Source organism: Mytilus edulis, chromosome 8 (assembly GCF_963676685.1).
Source record: "Mytilus edulis chromosome 8, xbMytEdul2.2, whole genome shotgun sequence".
Taxonomy (NCBI): Eukaryota; Metazoa; Mollusca; class Bivalvia; order Mytilida; family Mytilidae; genus Mytilus; species Mytilus edulis.
The window spans coordinates 87,247,111-87,254,608 of NC_092351.1; positions in this window are offsets into that span (position 1 = coordinate 87,247,111).

A 7,498-nucleotide genomic window follows, 5' to 3' on the forward strand; every position below is an offset into this window, starting at 1 on the left:
TCTATTTATCTATAGACTGGTGTTTCATAAAAGTTGATAATATCATTGAGCACACTTAGTCACATTAATTTAACTTTGAATATTGAACCGGCAAGATTTGTAAAAAAAAATGTCGTCAATTACATTAGTCAACCGTTTTCAAGCCATAAACCACAACTTTCTAATAAAAAATATGTTACTTTTCAAGATGTATTTAAATCAATAGCCTAGGATTCTCCAAATGGTTTGTATTAAAAGAAAAGAATTCCTACGCTAATCAACAGCGTCATTTTTTTACTTTCATTTAACATTAAGTAAAAATATCATGAATACGTAAAACTAGCACTAATGTTGGATTGTACCTCTGGTGTTTGTATACAAATTTTAATCCTGGTATCTATGATGAGTTTATTTGCAACCACTGGGTCGATGCCACTGCTGGTGGAGATGCATTTCCCCGAGGGTATCACCAGCCCAGTAGTCAGCATTTTGTGTTGACTTGAGTTATTATTGATATGTTTATAATAATATATCAACTGGTAACCAAACTTTGAAATTTTAAAATACTAAGGCTTTTCTACCGCAGGAATAGATTACCTTTGCGGTATTTGGCAAAACGTTTAGGAATTTTCGGTCCTCAATGCTGTTAAATTTCGTACTTTGTTTGGCCTTTTAGACAATTTTTGGTTCGAGCGTCACTGATGAGTCTTGTGTAGATGAAACCCGCGTTTGGAGTATGTATAAACATTTTAATCCTGGTATCTATGATGAGTTTTTTTTCATGAATTCATAATTTTTCATTGTAATGGTGGAACCTTTTCCCTTTTATTCGGTATATCTCAAGGGTAGAGAAAACATACTTAAATTGTGTCAATTTGATTCTACAAGATGTCGATTTCGACAATTTCACATCAGTGGAGGTCTAGTGTAAAGTATTTCAAACTCCAAAACCTTATACAAACAGTAACGACTGATATATGCGAAAAAGCTTCCATAAAACAAGAAATTGTATATAAATATTCATTTTATGATAGTGGCCTGTTATCTTTTTTCTGCATTAGCAGATATCTCTCGTATCACGAAATGGTCGGGATGTGATATGGATAAGTGAAACTAACAAAAGTGTTTACTTGGCTGGATTAACCTCATCGAAATAAGAAACTGTTGTTTTTCTTGTCATATGACAAGGGGAATAAGCCAAAATGAAATTGTATACTTTAACATAGAAATTCTTTTGTCATACCAATTTCAAATATATATATGTTCTCAATGCTTAAGCGATAATTAGGAATTGTTGTCTTATTTTACACTAAAGACAATATTCTTGTATAATGAAAATATTTGTTTCAAGCTTACCTCCGCCCTTTTATGTATGAATGCGCCTGTCCCAAGTTAGGAGCGTGTAATTCAGTTCTTGTCGTTTGTTTATGTGTTACATATTTGTTTTTCGTTCATTTTTTAAAATAAAAAAGGCCGTTAGTTTTTTCGTTTGAATTGTTTTACATTGTCATTTCGATGCCTTTCATCGCTGACTATGCGGTATGTGCTGTGCTCATTGTTGAAGGTCGTACGATGACATATAGATGTTACTGTCTGTGTCATTTTGGTCTCTAGTTATGGTTGTTTCATTGGCAAACATACCACATCGTCTTTTTTCATATTGAACATGGGTATGACATATTTGTAACACGAATGATAACTTTTCCTTTGATCTGCGAGTGAGTTAACTTCGGTTTCATTTATGACAGTGCGGAAGATATTTTAGTCATTTCACTCTCCAAACCCGCCGTTGACCTCTTATCATAGGAAAAGCCACGCATGGGAGGAATTAATCCTAGTGCTTTAACTCCCCGCTCAAAAGTTGTTATTGCACAGTTTGACTCTCCCTTCTTGGCCTAGTGCACAATGAAATCAATGACCATACATTTCGGAAATTCTTTTAAAAAAAAATGCAGAAACAAGAATTTCTCAAATTTGAAGGGGATGTTCTTACCATAACACGACTATTCAAACTTGTTAACTTAACTCTTATTCAAATGGTTCTAACGTGATACAAATTTTCCCAAGGAGAGCTACAAAATCGTGTCAAAATAAGTAATCTAAAATATGTCACTGGATGTTCAGTCGTTTCATTTCCACCACTGTTCGAAGGTATAACTCCGTGAATTCAAAATGCTTAAGATATTTGTCTCTGATGTTTACGCTACCAACAACCTACCAATTTATCGATATTTTCCCTGGTGTTTGGAATGGAAGAATACCTTCACAATAAGTTTTAAACAATTTACTTCGTATCACAACTTTAAACTCTTCTAAAACTGAACGTCCTGTTAAATCAGTAGCACATATATAACAGCCTCACTTGACCATGATCAAATTAAATGAATTTTAACTCCCATAGTTTTACATGTTAGAATAACAAGCATTATTGTTGTAAACTTATACACAGCATCATAGTACCTATCGGATTCGCTAAAATTAAACATGAAAAAGAAATAAAACTTAATTTGATACACCCTAATATGAAGTTGTTATGCAGAGCAAAAATTGAACTTTTTTATTGAACAAATATAGACAAAAGTTCTTAGTGTGACTTCTCTCCAAACTATAATATAAACACTTACCACACTAAATATGACTTTTTTAAATTCATACATTTAGATAAATATTGCACTTGTGCATGTTGTGTCAATCAAATTAATTATCTTCTATTCAGATGATAAATCTTATTTCTGTCAATCACATAAACAATTTTCGATGTTAATTCAACATTAAAGTCAGTAAACATTTACTTTTTGATGTTAAAGTGCGTGAATGAAATATAGTTGTTAATTTGTTAACCATCCATTCGAACTTGAGATAAAGGATACAACAGATACAGTTGAGTCTACCTTCTATATCGACTTACATCTGAAAACTGACAAAGAGGGTCGATTGAAAACAAAATTTTACGACAAAAGAGATGATTTAAGCTTCCCAATTGAAATCTTTTCATTTCTTTGTAGTAACATTCCAGCAACGCCTGCATACGTAGTACATATCTCCAAATTGATACGATATTCAATTGCTTGTATTTCCTATCATACTTTGCTTGAAAGAAGGTTGCTGCTCACAAGCCACTTGTTGTACGTGGTGAAGTTGAAATCATGCTTTGTTAAATTTTACGAAAACCATCACAAGTTTGTTAACCGTTGTAAAGTATCTGTTTCACAGATGACAAAGGAGATGTTTCAATTTTCGTAACTACAATCTCGTCCCCTTTCTCTCAAATGTTACCCACCAAATAAGACTAATCAACGGGTTTGTATCAACATGAATAACACGATGGGTGCCATATGTGGAGGAAAATCTGCGTAACCTTCTTGAAGCATCTGAGTTCACCCCAAGTTTTTGGTGATGTTCGGGTTTCTCAGTCTTTTATTTTCTATGTATGTTTTTTGGGAATTTTTTTTTTTTTGGTCTGTTGGTCTTTTTTTTTTAATTTTCAACCATCGCGTTGTCACTTATCTTCATATACATGATATACATTGATTATTCCATCTCTGACAAGAACATAGTTCAATTGTATCATGCCTTGAGAAAACTTCATCATTCTTTGGTTCCTTAATATTTTTATTTTTATCTTAAATATATAATACTGGCGTCACACATCAGCGTATAGCTCCGACGTACGACGGGCATATTAAAAATTCATATACGCTGCCAATACGCTCGTAATTTTGGACCTGTCAATCATATCTGTAACGTGTGAACAACGTGCTTTAAGCGTGTACTGGGCGTAAGAGAAGCATACCTAAGCGTTTATCATGCGTTCAAGAAACATATGGTTGCGTAAGCCTGGTGTATGTCTAATGTGGATGAAATGCACGCTACGAAGGAAAAAAGTTTCTTGAACGTATTTGAGACGCGTCCCGGTCGTATCTTGGATGTTCTATTATGAGGTGTATTTTACAAACACACCCGCATACGTTTAGTTAAAGTCGAACAATCTCGAAGCGTATACAACGTGTCCTAAACGTGTCTCAAACTTATCTGTAGCGCGTTAAAAAGCGCTTGTAGCGTTTGTAAAACGTGCGTGTAGCGTACAGATATACGCTAGACACACGCTTGAGCTGGGTGAATATTTATAAGCTGTAAAAAGTTTCCTCGAGTTGTAGCATTCACCAAGCGTATACCTTTGTATTTCGACTTCAAACTTATGCTCCGCGCGTTTAATGATTGCTTAGAGTTCCTCTGGTGTGCAACTAACGTATACCGACTTTGTCAATTTTCTCTGTACGTTTGGTGCACGCCAGTCTATACGCCAATGTGGGACGCTGGCATAAGGGTTTTTAAACTCTAATAATGCAATTGTCTTAACAATTAATATATCCATGGGAATCTTTCAAAATTTATTAATGCCAGATTGGGACTGATTTTCGACATTGCCAGAGAAATTGCAGATATAACTATCTCATTAAAATAATTCAATTTTTGCTGCCGTAACTAGTCTTTCCTTTGTAGATGTGTTACATATTTGTGTTTCGTTAATTTTTTGTACATAAATTAGCCCGTAAGTTTTCTTGTTTGAATTGTTTTACATTTTTATTTCGGAACCTTATATAGATTACTATACGGTATTGGCTTTGCTCATTGTTGAAGGCCGTACGGTGACCTATAGTTAAAATTGAGAAAGGAAATGGTGAATATGTCAAAGCGACAACCACCCGACCATAGAGCAAACAACAGCCGAAGGCAACCAATGGGTCTTCAATGTAGCGAGAATTCCCGCACCCGTAGGTGTCCTTCAGCTGGCCCCTAAAATATGCATAATAGTACAGTGATAATGGACGTCATACTAAACTCCGAATTATACACAAGAAACTAAAATTTAAAATCATACAAGACTAACAAAGGCCAGAGGCTCCTGACTTGGGACAGGCGCAAAATTGCGGCGGGGTTAAACATGTTTATGAGATCTCAACCCTCCCCCTATACCTCTAGCCAATGTAGAAAAGTAAAACAATAACAATACGCACATTAAAATTCAGTTCAAGAGAAGTCCGAGTCTGATGTCAAAAGATGTAACAAAAGAAAATAAATAAAATGACAATAATACATAAATAACAACAGACTACTAGCAGTTAACTGACATGCCAGCTCCAGACCTCAATTAAACTGATTGAAAGATTATGTCTTCATCATATGAATATCAGGTACAATCCCTCCCGTTAGGGGTTTAGTATCATATAGTTGTTGGTTATTGCTGTATCATTTTGGTCTCTTGTGAAGAGTTGCCTCATTGGTAATCATACCACATCTTCTTTTTTATCTATATAGTGGTTCGTCATAAAAGTTGATAATATCATTGAGCACACTTAGTCACATTAACTTAACTTTGAATATTGAACCGGCGAGATTTGTAAAAAAAAACATGACGTCAATTACATTAGTCAACCGAGCCATAAACCACAACTTTCTAATAAAAAAATATGTTACTTTTCAAGATGTATTTAAATCAATAGCCTAAGATTCTCCAAATGGTTTGTATTAAAACAAAATAATTCCTACGCTAATCAACAGTGTCATTTTTTTACTTTTATTTAACATTAAGTAAAAATATCATAAATAAGTAAAACTAGCACTCAGGTTGGATTGTACCTCTGGTGTTTGTATACAAATTTTAATCCTGGTATCTATGATGAGTTTATTTACAACCACTGAGTCGATGCCACTGCTGGTGGAGATGTATTTCCCCGAGGGTATCACGAGCCCAGTAGTCATCATTTTGTGTTGACTTGAGTTATCATTGATATGTTTATAATAATATATCAACTGGTAAACAAACTTTGAAATTGTAAAATACTAAGGCTTTTCTACCGCAGGAATAGATTACCTTAGCGGTATTTGGCAAAACGTTTAGGAATTTTATGTCCTCAGTGCTGTTAAATTTCGTATTTCGTTTGGCCTTTAAGACAATTTTTGGTTCGAGCGTCATTGATGAGTCTTGTGCAGACACGCGTTTTGAGTATGTATAAACATTTTAATCCTGGTATCGATGATGAGGTTTTTTTCATGAATTCATAATTTTTCATTGTAATGGTGGAACCTTTCCCCTTTTATTCGGTATATCTCAAGGGTAGAGAAAACATACTTAAATTGTGTCCATTTGATTCTACAAGATGTCGATTTCGACAATTTCACATCAGTGGAGGTCTAGTGTAAAGTATTTCAAACTCCAAAACCTTATACAAACAGTAACGACTGATATATGCGAAAAAGCTTCCATAAATAAGAAATTGTATATAAATATTCATTTTATGATAGTGGCCTGTTATCTTCTTTCTGCATTAGCAGATATCTCTCGTATCACGAAATGGTCGGGATGTGATATGGATAAGTGAAAAACTAACAAAAGTGTTTACTTGGCTGGATTAACCTCATCGTAATCAGAAAATGTTGTTTTTCTTGTAATATGACAAGGGGAATAAGCCAAAATGAAATTGTATACTTTAACATAGAAATTCTTTTGTCATACCAATTTCAAATATATATATATTCTCAATGCTTAAGCGATAATTAGGAATTGTTGTATTATTTTACACTAAAGACAATATTCTTGTATAATGAAAATATTTGTTTCAAGCTTACCTCCGCCCTTTTATGTATGAATGTGCCTGTCCCAAGTTAGGAGCGTGTAATTTAGTTGTTGTCGTTTGTTTATGTGTTACATATTTGTTTTTCGTTAATTTTTTTAAATAAAAAAGGCCGTTAGTTTTCTCGTTTGAATTGTTTTACATTGTCATTTCGATGCCTTTTATCGCTGACTATGCGGTATGTGCTGTGATCATTGTTGAAGGTCGTACGATGACATATAGATGTTACTGTCTGTGTCATTTTTGTCTCTAGTTATGGTTGTTTCATTGGCAAACATACCACATCTTCTTTTTTTATATTGAACATGGGTATGACATATTTGTGAAACGAATGGTAACTTTTCCTTTGATCTGCGAGTGAGTTAACTTCGGTTTCATTTATGACAGTGCGGAAGATATTTTAGTCATTTCACTCTCCAAACCCGCCTTGGACCTCTTATAATAGGAAAAGCCACGCATGGGAGGAATTAATCCTAGTGCTTTAACTCCCCGCTCAAAAGTTGCTATTGCACAGTTTGAATCCGCCTTATTGGCCTAGTACACAATGAAATCAATGAACATACATTTCGGAAATTCTTTTTAAAAAAATGCAGAAACAAGAATTTCTCAAAATTCGAAGGGGATGTTCTTACCATAACACGACTATTCAAACTTGTTAACTTAACTCTTATTCAAATGGTTCTAACGTGATACAAATTTTCCCAAGGAGAGCTACAAAATCGTGCCAAAATAAATATTCTAAAATATGTCACTGGATGTTCAGTCGTTTCATTTCCACCACTGTTCGAAGGTATAACTCCGTGAATTCAAAAATGCTTAAACTATTTGTCTCTGATCTTTACGCTACCAACAACCTACCAATTTATCGATATTTTTCCTGGTGT